The following is an 18046-nucleotide window of genomic DNA, read 5'->3' as shown; positions in this document are numbered from 1 at the left end:
GGACCTCAGAACCCTGTAGCTGACATAGAGAACCCATTAAAATAAATGCCGTTATAAAAAGAGAATATCAGGAAAAAAATAAATAAATAAATAAGGGAAGGCAGGCCTAAACAATTTCATTAAAAATAGATACTTGTGTACATTTTCTAGGCAGCAGTAATAGATCAAATGATGGAGAAAAGAGTTATCACAGGGATTATATCCAGATATGTGGTGTAGCAAAGCACAAACATTTTAATGAGCCAAAGAGTGGCTGTATTGCAGTGGTGGGGTGATGCTGTACAGCCCCAGAAAAGTGTGCCAGAACTGCTGCATCCTCCACAATCTAGCTCTCAGAACCAACCTGCAGTATGCATGGGAAACTGTTGGGCGTGGATTGCTCTCAACACAGATGTTGTGGGTACATTTGTCCGTTAGCCGATTTGCATAATTCCTAAATTATGAATCGGATGCTAAAACAACGCAGACAGTACACGCAAATAAACAGCGCTATCAGCGTGTGCAATTCATTCTTAGTGAATTCCCCCTTCGGTTATCTCTCAGTCCAGCATGGCATGAACAGAAGAGTCGATAATGCAAAGAACAAGGATCTAACAACTGCAAAAAGAACAGTTCAAGTGGGAGAGAAATAGACCATTTGAACAGTTCAAGTGGGATGGAAATAAAGCATGGTGGAGTTAAAGAGGACAAAGGTGGTCAAAGGAGCAGAGAAAAGATGAAAATGGACCACATTGCCTCGAGAATGAACTTTTAGATTGATCTCATAAATACCAGGCAAGTGATAGGAAGTAGTAGACTGCCTGATCCTAAGAAAGGATGAAGTTTATACTGAAGTTGCAATCACATTATCAATATTTTGTGGGCCAAAAAGGTTCATTGTCTATTGTCAATTGTGTAGGAATGTATGCATTACAGCTCAAACAGAAGTCCCTTTCAAACAAAGTTGCTTTCTGTTGGTCAACACTGTGAAACCAACCCGAACTCGTAAAATCTGCCAGGGCAAGTTTTTTGCCCTTGCTTGAAAATTCCTGTTCATGTGAAATCCTATTTAAAAGAATGAATTACACCCGCAAAAACAATGCTGAACAATGGTTAAATGTGACCAGGACATATCAAAAATGAAATATTTGGGGATGAACTTTTTTGTCCATACAATGAAAATCAGACAACACTAATCTGTACCCCACTGACTTTTCATTGTATAGACAAAAACCATGACAACAACAACAAAAAAAATACTTCTGGTCCTTGAATCGAAAGGCTTAGAATGACATGGTGAGTACATAATGAAAGATTTTTTATTCTTCTATAAACTCTCTCTTAAAAGGTATATTTTACCCAAAAGAAGATATTTTAAAGAATGTTACAGGGGTCATATGATGCTGCTAAAAAGAACATTATTTTGTGTATTTGGTGTAATGAAATGCGTTTATGCGGTTTAAGGTTAAAAAAACACATTATTTTCCACATACTGTACATTATTGTTTCTCCTCGGCCTGTACAGAACTACGTCATTCTGACAGGAATCTCAGAACAGCCTGGTTTGAGAAAGGGGATTTTAAAATAGGGATTTAAATTTTTTTTTTTATAATTATAGGAAGGATGTGTACACACACTTCCAACATACATTTATGTTCAAACAACTTGAAAGTGAATTTTGCATCAGATGACCCCTTTAACTTTTATAAAGAATATCTCTTTGGATTTGAGACTTTAGTCTTTGCAACTTTACAGATCTTCGTTATGCACCAAGAGCTTGTAACACTCCAAAGAGAAAGGAAAAATTGAAATCGCATCATATGACCCCTTTAATAACCAAACAGTTGACGGTATAGTATTTTTTTCCCATACTATTTAAGTCAAAAGCTACCGTCAACTGTTTTGTTACCAATATTCTTCAAAATATTTTCTTTTGTGTTCAATAGAACAAAGAAACTCATACAGTTTTGGAACAAGTGGAGGGTGAGTAAATGATGACAGAATTTTCATTTTTGGGTGAATTATCCCTTTAACTACTATGACTGAAGGTGCAGTATGGGGCCGACTTTATATTAGGTGGCCTTAACTACTTACCTTTAAATTTATCATTTGGTTATTGTGTACATGTTTTTACATTGTACTTATATTAAAAAAAAAATGTAATTACATGCATGTAATTACATCTGGAATTAATTTCTGTAATTACATTTATAATTACATTGTGTTGACCCATCCCTTACACCTTAACCCACCCTTAAACCTACCCATACCACCAAACCTGTCCCTAACCTTACCCACATCCCACCTCAATCGCAGGAAAAGTGTTTTGCAATACAATATAAACACAATAAGTACATTGTACTTATTTTTTGATGCAAGTACGTAATAGTTAAGGCCACCTAATATAAAGTGGGACCGCATTATGCATAAAATTCTTGCTTTTGCCGTCAAAGGAAACAACACGTTCTTACATCATTTGTTTTAAAGGTCGTTCAAAAAGTCCTGTTTATTTTGGTTTCGGTACAGAAGGAACATGCTATCACAGACATACACGTTGACAGCTGACCTCCTCAGATGCGCAAAGCTTAGTTCGCATGCAGCCTGGTATTTGAAAACCACCTCTTCGGTAGTTGTCATGGAAACCGCACACTTCTCTGCCCTCCCGTTTTCTGCGAAGCGGCTATGTGCAGATGCAGTGTTGCACAATTAGTCTCGGTCGGATTCATTCACGTGTCGAGCGTGGGGGTCAAGTGGATGGGAGGGTTACGTACATGTGAACGCACGCTCCGAGGGGCATGGCAGAGTTGCTTCTGGAATTACTTCAGTAGACCACTCAGCAGGTGGTCTCTGATACTAATCAGGTTTCCTGGAGCTGTAACACCAATTAGAGCAAGAATAACAGTGTGTTGCAGTCCTAACAGGAGCCGTGGTGCCATTCCATTTATCTTTTTTCACTATATAATTTAGAAAACATTAGAGGAAGTGCACATTATGGTTATTAAACCCCCAAACATCTGGAGGTGGTGTGATGTAATGATTAAGCCACAGGGCTGGTTTGATTCCCGCAAGAAGCAAACCATGAAACATAACCATTGTGCCCTTAAGCAATGCACCTAACTCCAGAAAATTATGCCTGTAATAAGTTTATGACAGCATTCTGTGGAAACACTGTGTGAGTGTCACAGAAACAGCTTCCATTGGCTCTGGTTGTGGCTATTAATATTTATATTTTACTCATGCTTATACTTTGAATTAGTGAGATTTAAGAAACCACTAACTCCAAGTATTAAACATGAATGATTCCTCATAGTGGGTAGCTCGTTTAAGAGAGGTACGTGATGTCACTGTTCTCAGAGATCATACTTACAATGACTTATAGGCTATGTCCAAAATCACCCCCTTTAACCTTAAATAGGGCACTATTTGAGAGGACAACCACTTGTAGTGGTGTCAGAAACTATAGTGGATGTTATCGAGTGCATTCATTCAATTCCACAATGCACCGCAATAATGAGTAGACCACCAATGTACACTCAATGGCTAGCGAATACCCATAATGTACTGAGAGGGTTGTGCCGAAATAATTCCCGTAATGGCACCTGCAGCCGAATCATTCATCCATTTTCATGTGGGTACAGCGTAATGTCATGCAGGTACACATTTCTATTCAATTGATTATTAAATAGTTTAATTAAGGTTTAAGGCCACTGCACACTGAGTCCGAAATTTTCGCACATTGAAAAATAAATACGACCTCACGTTGTGTCAATCACGTTTACACACTGCCTCTGAAACTTTCGTCCGTCATAAAAAAAATCAGACCAGGTTCGATTTTCTGCGTTTTCACATCCGTAGCAAGCATTTTGATAGGAAAGGATGACGAATACGAAAAGTACGAAAATCGCATACGAAAATTTTGGACTCTGTGTGCAAGGACCTATATACATGCTACAGTAGTTACCATGCAAGAGTTCAAGATATATCTTTTCATTAGAAGCTGTCAGTTTTATTAGTTAAATTAGTGAACTCATAGATATGTATAGGTAGATGCCCTATTAGCGGCTGTTTCTATGAGCCACTATACGTAAGCAGTCCGCCATATTGAAATAGTCAAATCTGGTCTGTGAACACTTGAGAGCAAGTTGCCGGTGCATCTGCACTGCAACTGTAGTTATACGGATGTATGAATATCCATATCTTCAGTAGGTTTCAGAAGATGCTTTTGCTAAGCTAACACAATACAACAAGAAGAAACCGTTAGCTAACAAGATCTTTAAAAAGTACTTTAGTTCAAAAACCTGTAATATTGAGTTAATACATATTAAAAACACAAACCAACACATTCTTAACTGTGAAAATGTATCCAGTTTCTTCAAGAATTTAAATGTAGGCCGTTTTTACAACTAGATGCTGTGCAATGTTGCTGCATCTTGAAATACATTGATTTTTATTGTGATTGACAACATATAGACCGTTCCAAGATGGCGGAAGCATTGACGTGTCTAAGCGGGTCGAATGTTGCATCTACCTATACATATCTATGAGTGGACTAATGTAGGGAATAGTAAATTAGATTTACGAATAAGCAACCCAAATGGTCTTGAGACCAGAATATCATATATTCAGAAAAACTGCATGGCAACACCCTAGCAAACACATAGCAATGGGCTGAAAACCACTCAGCAAACCTTAGCAACTGTAAAACAACACCCGTCAATTACCTACAATACCATAGCAAACATTTAGAACACCCTAGCAACCAAACAGTAATGCAGAACAATCTAGAACAGTACATATTTTGTGGCAGCACATAAACAGTATACATATTTTCAATCTCTTCCTAATCAAACACACCTGATTCGACTGTTGCGCTCGTGTCTCACTGCTTTTGCAGCGTCTTGCATGAGCACCACATTTTTAAGAGACCGCGTCAAGAATATATATAACTTATATATGGCGCCACTCATCAATGTCAGTTCCAAAGCAGTGGACCAATCAGAAGACCCCAGAGGCAGGGCAAGTGTTGCGAGCTTTTGTTTACAGTAGCAAGCTGGCATGGCAACTGTTTTATTTGATGGCAACATGGCGGCCAGAGGCACTGTTATTTCCGTTATTCACAGATAACGTCTCAAATGCGTGTCTCGAGACCATCGCATTCTGCACTGCTTTTTTTAAAACCATTCCTGAGCACTGCGTCTCACATTTTTAGACGCAGACACGTTCTGTTTCAATGGATAAAAAAAAAAACTAAAGAGCAGTGAGAGATTTTCTCTCTTTTGTTGTTTGATTAACATGAATAACAGACAGCAGGAATATTAGACTGCTGTCACTTTAAGAGCTGCCCGGATCCAATATATTGTTACACGTGTGTTTCCTTTCTCAGCCGTTTGGTCGGGTGGGTCGGGTAATAAAAAAAAATGCATTCTGATTAATTAACCCGGTGTGTTGCGGGTGGATGAGATCAATCATTAATGATGCAAATATTAACTACATTTCTCTAAAATACGAATGTGTTTTAAATGCATTTTTCATCAGGCAGACGCTAATTTGCACTCATTTAAAAAAATAAAATATGTGCGTCATGCATGGCGGCGGGACAAGGGGGTCCATTTCTGAAAGCAGAAATGAAGGCGAAACAGATCCGAGAGAAAATTAAAAACAAAACAAAAGGAAGGAAAGAAAAGTGCCGTGTGGGAGCATTTTAGCGAAGTGGTTAACGAGGAGGAATCAAATGCTGGGTATGTAATATGCAACGGCTGTGAGGTACTGTATGTATATGAAAGCCACAAGACTGGTACCTCGAATATGGTACATCATGTGTGCTAAATCAAAAGGCCAGTCAAGTCAGACAAACACCTTAAGTTCTTACGTTTGTCGGGACAGCAAAAAAATACCACTGGAAGTTAAGTCTAGTCTCGTGGATGCATTCGTGGACCTGTGCTGCCTAGATATACGCCCCTTCGATGTTGTCTCAGGCAAAGGATTCCTCCAAGTGGCCCAAACACTAATAAACATCGGTGCCAAGTACGGTGCAGTTGACGCTGATGCTATCCGCTGGTAAAGAAAAACTTTCAGAGGCCATCCAAAAAGTTTTGGAATACAGTGGGATTGCTGTTTCCACAGATATGTGGACAGACGAATTTAACAAGAGGACATATGCTGTCCTTACATATCTATATCTATACTATATCAACGAGAAGTGGCATCTGGAAAGTCGCATTCTGGCACCAGTGGAATTTGACAGTAATCTAAAAAAAAAACAGCGAAAATATCCATGATCAAATAACCACTGTGTTAATGAGTTATGGAATAACAGCAGACAAGATCATTTTTGTCAGTGACCAGGGCCCAAACATTAAAGGGGTCCTATTATGCTTTTTCACTTTTTAAATTTAGAATGGCAGACAGCAGGAATATTAGACTGCTGTCACTTTAAGAGCTGCCCGGATCCAATATATTGTTACACGTGTGTTTTCTTTCTCAGCCGTTTGGTCGGGTGGGTCGGGTAATAAAAAAAAATGCATTCTGATTAATTAACCCGGTGTGTTGCGGGTGGATGAGATCAAAGCGGATGATTTCAGGAACAAGTGGTTGCAATTTATTTTTTAATTCTGTTCCTGAGCATTATAACCCCAATTTGCTATTGTGTGCTGCGCATTTTACTGAGGACAGCTTCCGCAACAACCGGGAGGACAGTGCTGGATTTGCCAAAAAGCTTTTGTTGAAAGACGGAGCAAGGGGCATGGCAGTAATGAAACCCCGTCTAAGCTGTTCGCCAATCACAACGCACTGGGACAGCTAACCAATCACAACACATTTTGTTTTTCGGAAGGCGGACCTTCATCAAAGCCGGAACTAATCGAGCCGTTTGTGCCAGGATGGGGAGAAAGGTATTTTAATAATGTAAATTATGTGAAAAATAATGCGTTTTTCGAACCACCAAGCATGAGAGCATGTTCTAGTACACCCCCAAAACAAAATCAAGACTTTGTAAAAGAGCATAATAGGACCCCTTTAAGGCTGCACTTTGGACCTACCACTGGGTTCCGTGCGCCGCACACACGCTGAACACGGTGTTGAGACACGCGTTCAGTGAGAGGAATGCACCAGAAGGCATCAAAGACGTGCTGGAAATGATAGATAATTGCAAAAGCCTGGTGACATTTCTGAAGAGAACAGGTGCTGTTGCAAGTTTAGCGCACACTGTCATTCAAGAATGTGAAGTTTGATGGAACAGTAAAGTAGACATGCTGGAATCTATATTAAAACAGTATAGTGACATTAGACAGCTTCTGGAAGACAAAGGCCAGTTGCATCGGATGGAGGGCATCTTTCAAGGCCAGCTCATGCACTTGATTGAATTCCTCACTCTCTTCAAATTAGCCATTAACGAGCTCGAAGGAGAAAAATACCCAACAATTCACATGGTGTTACTCTGGTTTTTCAAGCTTAAGAGACACTGTGAGCCCAAGTTTGGAGATCCATCATACATGGCCTATCCCGCACTACCTAAGCATGTAGACCACTGAAACTGTTGGAGCGTTCATGTAAACACATGAGCGTTTAACCGCAATAGAGATGATATTCCAAAATCTCTACCGGTTGACAAATTTCTACCGGTTAATCTGGTCTACCGGTATAATCACCCATCCCTACACAACACCCTAGCAACCATCCATAACGCCTTAGCTGGTGCATAGTAATGCCCTGGTAACCACCCACAACATTCTAGCAACCACATAGCAATGCACTAAAACCACTTTAAACACCTTAGCAACCACAAAACAAAAGATTTGGTTCTGAAAACAACATTTAAGAAATATTTTCAGCTATTTTGTGTCATTGTGATCAGTCATTATAATAGACACGCACACATAAATGGGGTGTCCTGCATTGATCAGCCCTCTCTGCTCCTGCAAAGCATCTAATCTAAGACCCAGAGCCAGCACACACCGATCCAGGCACAGTGCACCGAGGATAAAACGTTCTTAGGCTCTGCGCCACATCTGAGGAATATTAAAACAATCCCATCAGCCAACTTCAAACGCTCGGCTCACGCGGAGAAAGAAAAGAGGACATCTGCAGAATATTCAAAGAAACGCTCCTTCCTCTGAGTGCTGTCACACAGTCTGGGAAACCTGAGAGAAAGAGATTATCTCTGAATTTAGATGAGCTGTGCTAATACAACAGAATGCAGAGAGGGAAGCAAAAGCTCTAGTGTCTGTCAAGCAGCGAAGATGAGGACTGCATTTGGCAGGACACACCAAGCATCACACGGACACTTCAATGAGTGCTTGGCAGGGCTAAATAAATTCCCATCCTGGGGGCCCCGATTCAAAACTTATTGGTTTCCAACTGGGAAGAGGAAACAGCTATCACATAGTACTGCGTTCTGCCAAATACACACGCAACATGCTGGTCGCTATCCAAATAGGCTTGCAATACCAATCCGGCTTGTGTGGTTGAAATAAGTGCATCAGAATGATAAAAGTGGATTTTTCTCTTAATCTGTTTGCTTTTTCTTACTGTCTATTAAGGGCTCGATGCGTTGTCCTGTAGAGCTCAATGTTTGTGTCTCTCTCCTCTCATTAAATCTGTATTTTGGCATGCTCATTTATTTTCCTCCCAAACTTGGCGGGTGTGCTCGTGCTGGCCAGTAATTAATTGGACCACCTGTTCCCAATCACCTTTACTGTTCCACCGCCCCCAAAGTATTATGGGATATGTAGTCGTCTGTGCTAGGGTAATGAGGTTATATGTGCACACTTAAAAAGGTTTAGACAGCATATTTTCAAGATGTTAAATGTAATGTATTTTTGGACGTATGGGTAGATTTGCCTTAATAAATACATAAACTGCAGTGACGCATAGAGAGAGAAAAAAGAGGGTGATGGTTTTTTTTTTTTTGGAAAGAAATATTAGTGTAGAGCTTACTGAATTATGCTCAGTATACTGTTTTAGAAATAGCATGTGAAACAGTAAGCATTATACAAAAATATATATATTTTTAAACCATAGTAGGCTATGTTACATTTCCTCTGCAGTGCAGTTCAGCTGTCATCTTGGAAAAAGTAATAATAATAATAATTAATTTTGCTAAAAATATTCTATTCTAGGAATTCAATTTTTAAAAAAATTGACTAAAATGGATAAGATATAATTTAGAATAGCATACTATGAATTTTTTTTTATAATTTTAAATGTTTTTATTTTTTAATTGGACTGCCAAAATGTATGAGGTTAAGATGTTAAAATGTTAAGATTTCCACCCAAAATTGGATTAAAAATGCAATAAATAATATTAATAAATAATCCATAACAAAATTCCCAACATGTACACTACTTGACTGAATGAAAGATTGTAGAATGTATGCAGTGTAGTGAAGTAATTTATGATTTACATAATGAATATCGTTTCATATGCTTTAAAAAAAATTATTTGGCAGCATTCATTGTATACTGTGCAGTATGCAGTAAGTAGTAAGCTAATATGCCACTGATTTGAAACGCTTGTAGGTAAGCTAACAATATCCTAAAAAAAGTACAAAATGCATAGCAAACTAAATATTGGGTAAATAGTAATTTTTATTACATTGACTGTTATTTTAAATCGATTATTTTTGGTATTAAATGAAATATAGAGTATATTTATAACCAGCATTTGTTTACTGTGATTGTCACAGTGCATTTTGAATCTGCAAATGATACATGCAATGCTGTTTTAGAATTTCTTCAAAATTAAGTATCTTGGGTAGAATAATATCGCTGTCTACCAAAGTATGTACAGTATACATAGTTTATAATGCAGAAAAAGTAAAAGTAGTGTGGTAGATTGCCTTCCAAAAATAGCCAGACAGACAGCAGGTAGGATAAAAGAGCATTCCGTGTCAGTTGTGCTGGCCTGGTTTGCCCAGGAGGGAGGAGTTCAGGAGCGCTGCAGTCAATAACACACCCATCACTTATCAAACCCCTCACAAGACTGACAATCCAGAGAGCGTCTCCATGACAACACAACTCACTCCACAGAACTGGCACACGGTTCAGAGCCAACTCTCGGCTGCGGCGTGAATAATAACTCCGCTGCATCTCTTAGACTTTCCTTAGAGCCCTTTTATTTTATGCAGTCTTAATTCAGAGGCTGCATTGTAACATCGTCTTGTTTCTTTTCATCTTTCTGAAAGGGTTTATTTTTGTAGCATTGCAACTAATATAAAGCTAACATTTCAAATAGCTACCTGCTTTATATGACTTTGGATGCGTTTTTGGTGTGTATTTGGTCACACTTTATTTTAAGGTCCAATTCTTGCTATTAACAAACCATTAACTATGACTTTTGCCTCAAACTCCTAATTTGCTGCTTATTAATAATTAGTAAGGTAGTTGTTAAGTTTAAGTATAGGGTAGGATTAGGGATGTAGAATATGGTCATACAGAATATGTGCTTTATAAGTACTAATATGTTATTAATAGGCATGCTAATAAGCAACTAGTTAAAAGAGAGAATTGGTCCCTATACTAAAGTGTTACCAGATATTTTTACACAAAATAAAAATGCAAAAGGACCCTTTTTATTTCCAAGGCGACAACTAGATTCCTCTCACTGAATTTAATATGCAAAGTGAGGTCATACGGCAATAATGTGGCATACTCAAAAATGTTAAGTTGCATAATGTGTTACTTCACATACCATTTAAAAATATGAGGTTGTATACAGTGTACATGCCATTATAAGCCAGTTTTAACCATATAATTTGTCTGCATTATGTATATGTACGTTTATCTACTGTAGACCCAAAACTCCTAACAAAACCTAGTTTTGAAATAATCCAGAGTGAGAGCCGTTGTCTGAGGTGGAACATGCGAGCCTGTGATATGTAACATATGCCACTGTCAGAGCAGAGAGGCCCATCCAGGATTTAATTCACACAGTCACAGACAGAAGTTTGTCTGAAACAGGCTGAACCCAAATTTGTCTTGTGCCAGTTATGCGTGAAAGCACAGCTTGAGTCTACACAGATGCATACATGATGAGGTGAATGAAGAGGGTAATAGACATAAAAAGAGTGGCAAAGACATCATGACAGACAAACCTAGATAAATAGACAGACAGACAGATAGATAGATTGTATTTAGCCTGTGTTGATTATGTTAGATGCCTACATAAGCTTTGAAACAGCCTCCCGCTGCTAAAAACCAACCATCCTAGGGAGACACGGGCCTATAAATTTAATCTTCAATCATTTTTACTACTTACCTTGTCGCCCATGGGAGCGTCTACAAATCTCCTACAATGTCCGTAACCGAGGCATTGATTCTGCAGCACTCCCACTGATGCATCTGCATCAGCTATGACAAGATACATTCACGGTCAAGCTGTAAAAATGGATTGAAATTAATTAATACATTTCTTTTAAAGTTCTTACACTACCCAATATGCCGTCCGTGTTCATTTAAAGGTGCTTTCACAATTGGTTCGATTGCTTATACTGTAGCATATTTTGATTGCCCGTATATGTTAACACTGTATTTTTTTTATTCCAAACAGTGGTATGATTATTTGATCGTAATTCATAAGCTGTTTACCCTTGTTGCCATAGAATGACGATGCAGGACAAGGCGGCGAAATGTATAGCGTTACTCACCTCACTTTTATAATTTGGTTTGTTTCCAGAGTGTGAACACATAACTGCACTTGTGTCTCAAGCCCTATATAGATGGAATTAGTTTTACATGGAGAGGTGGGGTAAAGTAATTATTACCAGAGCTTCTCAGTGATTTTAGACCTGTCCGAATGTGCCATCGCATTAATCATTACGGACAATAACTATGATTCCATCCAAAGATTTGAATTAAACTTATGCGCAAAATTGGAATATCGCATAAAACATTTGCGAATAAAGCACCGTTTCCATCCAACGAGTCAAAGAGAACAAAATCGTCACTTCCTGGTAAACTGGCACTAAATATCACTAAGAAAACTAGGAGACGTCACTGAATATAATAATTTTCATATATGTGACCCTGGACCACAAAACCAGTCACAAGGTTCAATTTTTTGAAATTGAAATTTATACATCATCTGAAAGCTGAATAAATAAGCTTTCCATTGATTAGGATAGGGCGATATTTGGCTGTGAAACAACTATTTGAAAATCTGGAATCTTGAGGGTGCAAAAAAAATCTAAATATCGAGAAAATCGCCTTTAAAGTTTTCCAAATGAAGTTCTTAGCAATGCATATTACTAATCAAAAATTAAGTTTTGATATATTTATGGTAGGAAATTTACTAAATATCTTCATGGAACATGATCTTTATTTAATGCTAGTCAAGTTATCCCGTCTCATAGCACAAAGTCACATGACTTTTTCCATGCGCATGGAGGATTTATTTATGCGCATTTTGCGATATTCAAAAATGAGCATTAAAATAGGTGGATGGAAACATAGCTAGTGTCTATAGACATTACAGCAACTTTTACCTTCTATAAAAATTACCTCAGGTAATCCTATCCCGTGCAAATAGACAAGCTGTCTACATTTATACGTAAATATTCCGTCAACGTCTGTTAGCTTTAGGTAAGTGCCTATTACCTACAGAATCCAATCAGAATTTAATTAATTTAATTAATAAATCGTTCGACTGGACCTAACTGATATTATAAGCAACATATTAAAAGCAACGCAGTATGCACAGGAAGCAATGTGCAACCAATGTGCAAAACAGCGTTCACATCATCCAAACAAACCGAACTCTGATGTCAGACAAACCCAGGTGTGCACCAAAAGTGCTAGCGTGAAAGCACCCTAATCATGTGTTTACCTCTGTTCAAAAACCTAATGAGCTACCTTGCTATCTACTACTTCGGGGGTGGCGAACGTCGGTCCTGGAGAGCCGCAGCCCTGCAGAGTTTTGCTTCAACCCTAATCAAACACACCTGAACAAGCTAATCAAGGTCTGAAGGGTTACTAGGAAGCTACAGGCAGGTGAGTTTTAATTAGGGTTGGAGCTGAACTCTGCAGGGCTGCGGCTCTCCAGGACCGGAATTCGCCACCCCTGTACTACTTACTAGTCAGCTTCCTACCCGAAATATAACCTTGTAATTGACAGATTTGAAACGTTCGCAGGAACTCACAATAGATTAACAGTTTGATGCTAACATGGTGTTAAGATAACAATGTTCTAAAAAATGTGATTTTGCCTTATTTTTTTGGGCCAAAACCAAGTATCTTGGAACTCAACAATATGTTTCTATCTACTTTTTGGAATAGCCTTCGAGTCAGGTGCGCTGCTAAGGTGTCTTAAAATGTTGTCTAGGTAGGCAGCTCACTAGGTTTTGGAGAAGAGCTAGTGTCTGACTGCAGGATCAGGGAATTTCATATTACCATGGATGCAGTGAGGTGATTTTCTCTCTCTTTTTCTTCTATTCTTTCCCACCATTCATCCCTCTCTGGAAGGAAAAACAACAATCTGCCATTCTCAGGATGAAACACAAACCCTGAGGCGTTACTCGATTCCTGCCTTGACAATACATTAAGCAGCAAACAACTGCAGCTTAGTGAGAAAGAGGCAAGGAGAGACGGGAAGTCTTTTAACCTTGCATTATCTTCTCCTCTCTCCATCCATCTTGTCTCCTTCCCTTATCGTCCTTGGTGCGATTGGCTGGGATGTAAAGACATTTCAAACAAATGCCAAGTCAAGCGAAGTCAGGGAAAGATGAGCGCGAGGAAGCACCTTTTTTCATCCTTCACTGATAACCTGCATACAAATGCGAAAAGCCGAGTACTTAAAGGGATAGTTTACCCCAAAATTACAATTCTGTCATCATATACACACCCTGATGTATTTCCAAACAGGATTTTCTTCCATGCAATTACATTGTTCAAGCTTCTTTCCCATACATTAAAAGTGGATAGAGACTGAGGCTATCAATTTCCAAAAATTACAAAAAGCAATATAAAGGTATCATAAAAGTAGACCGTATGAGTTTTGAACTATATTCCAAGTCTTATAGGGCATTATAATTTGATCGATGACTAGACTGAAATGTATGCCATTGCTCACTGATAATCTTATTTCAGCTATAGCTTTCAAATGTCATTTGTGTTTGCGTATTTTCAAATATAGCGCACCAAGATATTTTGCTCTAGGTTTGACATAAATGACACCAAATGGCATTACTATTAATGGGTCTCATAACCAGTCGCAAAGGGGAAAATTTAAATGCACAAAAACGTGACCAAGAGTTGACAGCTGTGGTCGATGGGAAAATTTTTTTAGCAAATAACTACTTAAAGGGATAGTTCACCTAAAAATGAAAAGTCTGTCATTAATTACTTACCCTCGTGTTGTTTCAAACCCGCAAGACCTTTGTTCATCATTGGAACACAAATTAAGATAATTTTGATGAAATCAAACTTCAATATAATTTTTGTTTTCTTTGCGCACAAAAAAGCATTCTCCGAGCTTCATAAAATTACGGTTGAACCACTGACGTCACATGGACTATTTTAACGATGTCTTTACTACCTTTCTGGGCCTTGAACATGTCACTTGCGTTGTTGTCTATGCAGGTCAGAAAGCTCTTGGATTTCATCAAAAATATCTTAATTTGTGTTCCGACATCAGGGTGAGTAATTAATAACAGACTTTTAATTTTTGGGTGAACTTTTCCTTTAAATTAAGGTCTATTCCATATAAACATTAATGTATGATTTCAGATGGCTGGAATATAGCATATAGAGTCATATAGACTACTTTGATGGTAAATGATGACAAAATGTAAATTTTTAGGTGAACACAAGTTCAGAACAACTTTTGAAAGGGACTGCTCCATTAGTCAAGTAGCTGCCTGTATATTTTAGCTCCCTGTGTTCTGGACAGCTCTTTATCCCCCTGCAAGGGGCTTAATCAATAAATCGTTGGCTGAGATTACAGGATAGCATGAAAAATAGATATGCAGAGAAGAGGAAAGTCTAAGGGGGAGGAGAAGGGTATCACACATGTATCGTTCCTTATGGAAACACTCTCTCACATGCAGAATTCTCCTCTTTAACTGTGTTTATTTATAGCCTCTATCTACAAACACATCTCGGATGTGACACTCACAGCATCTGCATTCAGAGCACTCTCACTGACCCAGATGCAGCATGAGTGCTCGCTGCCAGCAAATCAAAGCCCGCACAATACAACCGCAGTCTAATCTATTAGAAAAGAGCTAGCGATACTACAGAACCACAAGGTTGCTTTTCCATAATCTATTCTGCGGCATCTATTACATAAATATAAGACAAAATGGGATGAAAAAGACAGCTTGTCTTTTGCAAGATGGTTGAGATAAGGACAGCTCATTATCAGAGCTCAGCTGTGTGTGTCTCTTCGATAACATTGAAAGGTTTAGCTGAAGAGCTCCTCTTCATTAGTATATGTGTGGTGCAGTGCTGCAGGCTCTGGAGAGGATGTGAAATGAGAGAAAATGCTGATGTTTTCTATTATTTATAAGCATTTCCCACATAATGTGCGTGTGTGTGTCCAAGAATCTGGCCGGTTTTAACGCAGTACTCTCAGCAGCCTTCCCCCCCAGTGAGTCCCATAGTGACGTGACAGGTATACGCAATTTCTGCACTACCACCAAACAGTTTTGCTAAAACAACTGTTTCTAAATAGGTTTTCTAAACTCTTCCTCCATCTGTCATTGGTCAAAAAACTGGGGCCCAAACTCACATCACTAGTTAAAAGGATAGTTCACCCAAAAATGAAAATTCTGTCATTAATTATTCACCCTCATGTCGTTCCAAACCTGTTAGACCTTCGTTCATCTTCGGAACACAAATTAAGATATTTTTGATGAAATCCGAGAGCTCTCTGACCCTCCCATAGACAGCAAGGATCCTTACACGATCAAGGCTCAGGAACGTAGCAAGGAGATTGTTAAAATAATCCATGTTACATCAGTGGTTCAACCGTAATTTTACAAAGTTACGAGAACTTTTTGTGCGCAAAGAAAACTAAAATAATGACTTTATTCAACAATTCGTCTCCTCCGCGTCATGCTATAGCGCCATTTTGGAGAGTATCACATACGTAAACAACGTATGCTGTTCTGTGTCAGCAGCACCATACGCGGATACGCTGTTTACGTTTTGATCTGAACGTAAACAACGTATCCACGTACATACGTTTACATATGTGATACTCTCCAAAATGGCTCTATAGAGTGACGCGGAGGAGACGAATTGTTGATTAAACAATTCCATTTAAGCCAGAAATTGACATGTCGAAAGGCATGGAAATAAACTGTTTCTCTGTCATTTGGTTTTTATTTCTCGTAGCATTGCCAATGTAATCCCATCCACACTTGAGTCTCGTTGGTCCAAAATCCTGCTCCACATAAATGTATTTTAAACATCTATGTTCTGATTGGTTGTGATAGTGTTGCATCGTGCAGCATTTTCACTTTCAATGTGGACAGACAAATTACTTGTCACTGAAAACTTATGTAGTGCCTGGATAGGACATGGTGTACCACCATAAGAACTTAGATGACAACTTCGACAACAGCAGGAAGGCTGGTTACAGAAGTATAGGTTCAGTAGCACTGTTATAAACAGCCCCAAGAGGAAACCTATGAACTCTATAGAGTGACTGCAGTGCAAATAAACTGTGGACGCAGGGATGAGGGTGATTGGCTCTCAGCTTTAATATGATTACTATTAGACTGCTGATGGCTATTAATATAATGATGATGAATGTCTTTTGAAGTTTCGCTTATTAGACACACGAACCAAGAGATTAAAGCGAGAGATAGAAGGACAGAGATATAGGACACAGGAAAAGGCTTTTAGTGACTGTTCATGTCTCTATAGCTATTTTATGACATAGCAAACTGTGTGACAAAGACAAGTAGGAGATGTGTTAATCATGCCTGATTCATTTGGCACTATCCATACGTGGGCTATTTTAGGTCTTATGATACCGTTTTACTTTCTACACGCACCCGTTTAAGTTTCTTTTTTCCTATTCTAACTTTTTCTTTCTGACTGTGCTAAATCTGTCCTCCTTGGTTCATTCAACCAGTTATGCTGCCTTCAAGTCCTGCTGGGAAGTTCCTACTTATGGGTTCGGAAGTCGTAATTACTACATGATATGCATTTAAGTGATTTTGGTCAGAATAAACAGTTGGGCAATTTCATAGATTTTTCTCTTTTTTACTTTCTTGCAATGACTTGATGCTTTGTCACTAAAGCAAAAAAGAAAACGAAGAACAAAAATGTAAATTAGATGTGTAATTGATGCTTTGTGTATAATTTTCTCACTACCACAGAAAATGGGAATAGTAGTATAGCTCAGGAAGTCTATTGCCTCATAAACAAGCTAAATAAATCAAACTTTATGGAAAGTTTTATTGCTGTTTTTCATCAACACTATATGTGTATAAATTCCATCCATTCATTTTTCAGAACGATTGTCCTATGTAGGTTTGTGGAAGTGCTGGAGCCTATTCCAACATATTTGAGATTGGATGCATATAGAGTCCAGGGGTCTGCTCCAGGTGGGCCACCTTCCAGGAGAATTTAGCTTAGCCTCAAATAAAAACCTCCAAACCAGAAAATCAAGGTCTTTAGTATCACTAGAAATTTCAAGGAAGGTGTGTTAGAGCTAAACTCTGCAGGACGGTAGCCTTCAAGAAGCAGGATTGGACACCTTAGTACTAACCTGTCCATTGCAGGGTTAATACTCTCATGCATTCACACTTTTTGAAATGAGGAGAAAACCGGAGCACCCAGAGGAAATTCACTCCAACACGGAAAGAAAACACAAAGGGGACCTCCAAGTCATGTTTTAAAGAAAATCCAATTTTTTTCTATTGGTAACTACAGCATTGTGGTGCCCTTCATGTCTTGTGTGATCAACCCTACATGACTTGAAGGCAGCATCACAATAATTTGTCTAACAACCCAAAGAGAAGCCCTGGTTACATTATAAATGATTTCCTCTTGTGTAACTGATTGCATCTGCAGAACACTATCGATGAATCAAAACTGGCACATGCAGTATTCACCGTTGTCA

The 18046-nt window shown here is 38.6% G+C and overlaps 1 protein-coding gene and 1 long non-coding RNA gene across 2 annotated transcripts in view; one reads left to right on the top strand and one right to left on the bottom strand.

Annotated features, from left to right (window-relative positions):
* LOC107755901 (uncharacterized) overlaps positions 1-8680 on the bottom strand; it is a 32159-nt gene extending 23479 nt beyond the window's left edge. The window contains exon 1 of the long non-coding RNA XR_001641748.1: positions 8506-8680. This is a non-coding gene — a long non-coding RNA (uncharacterized LOC107755901). The remainder of the gene's footprint in view (positions 1-8505) is intronic.
* LOC107755892 (LHFPL tetraspan subfamily member 3) overlaps positions 1-18046 on the top strand; it is a 50460-nt gene that overhangs the window by 26689 nt on the left and 5725 nt on the right. The gene's annotated exons all lie outside the window — the stretch shown is intronic.

The sequence above is a fragment of the Sinocyclocheilus rhinocerous genome, unplaced genomic scaffold (genome assembly GCF_001515625.1).
Source record: "Sinocyclocheilus rhinocerous isolate Xijiao unplaced genomic scaffold, SAMN03320098_v1.1 scaffold412, whole genome shotgun sequence".
NCBI lineage: Eukaryota > Metazoa > Chordata > Actinopteri > Cypriniformes > Cyprinidae > Sinocyclocheilus > Sinocyclocheilus rhinocerous.
This window is presented reverse-complemented; position numbering and strand designations above follow the sequence as displayed.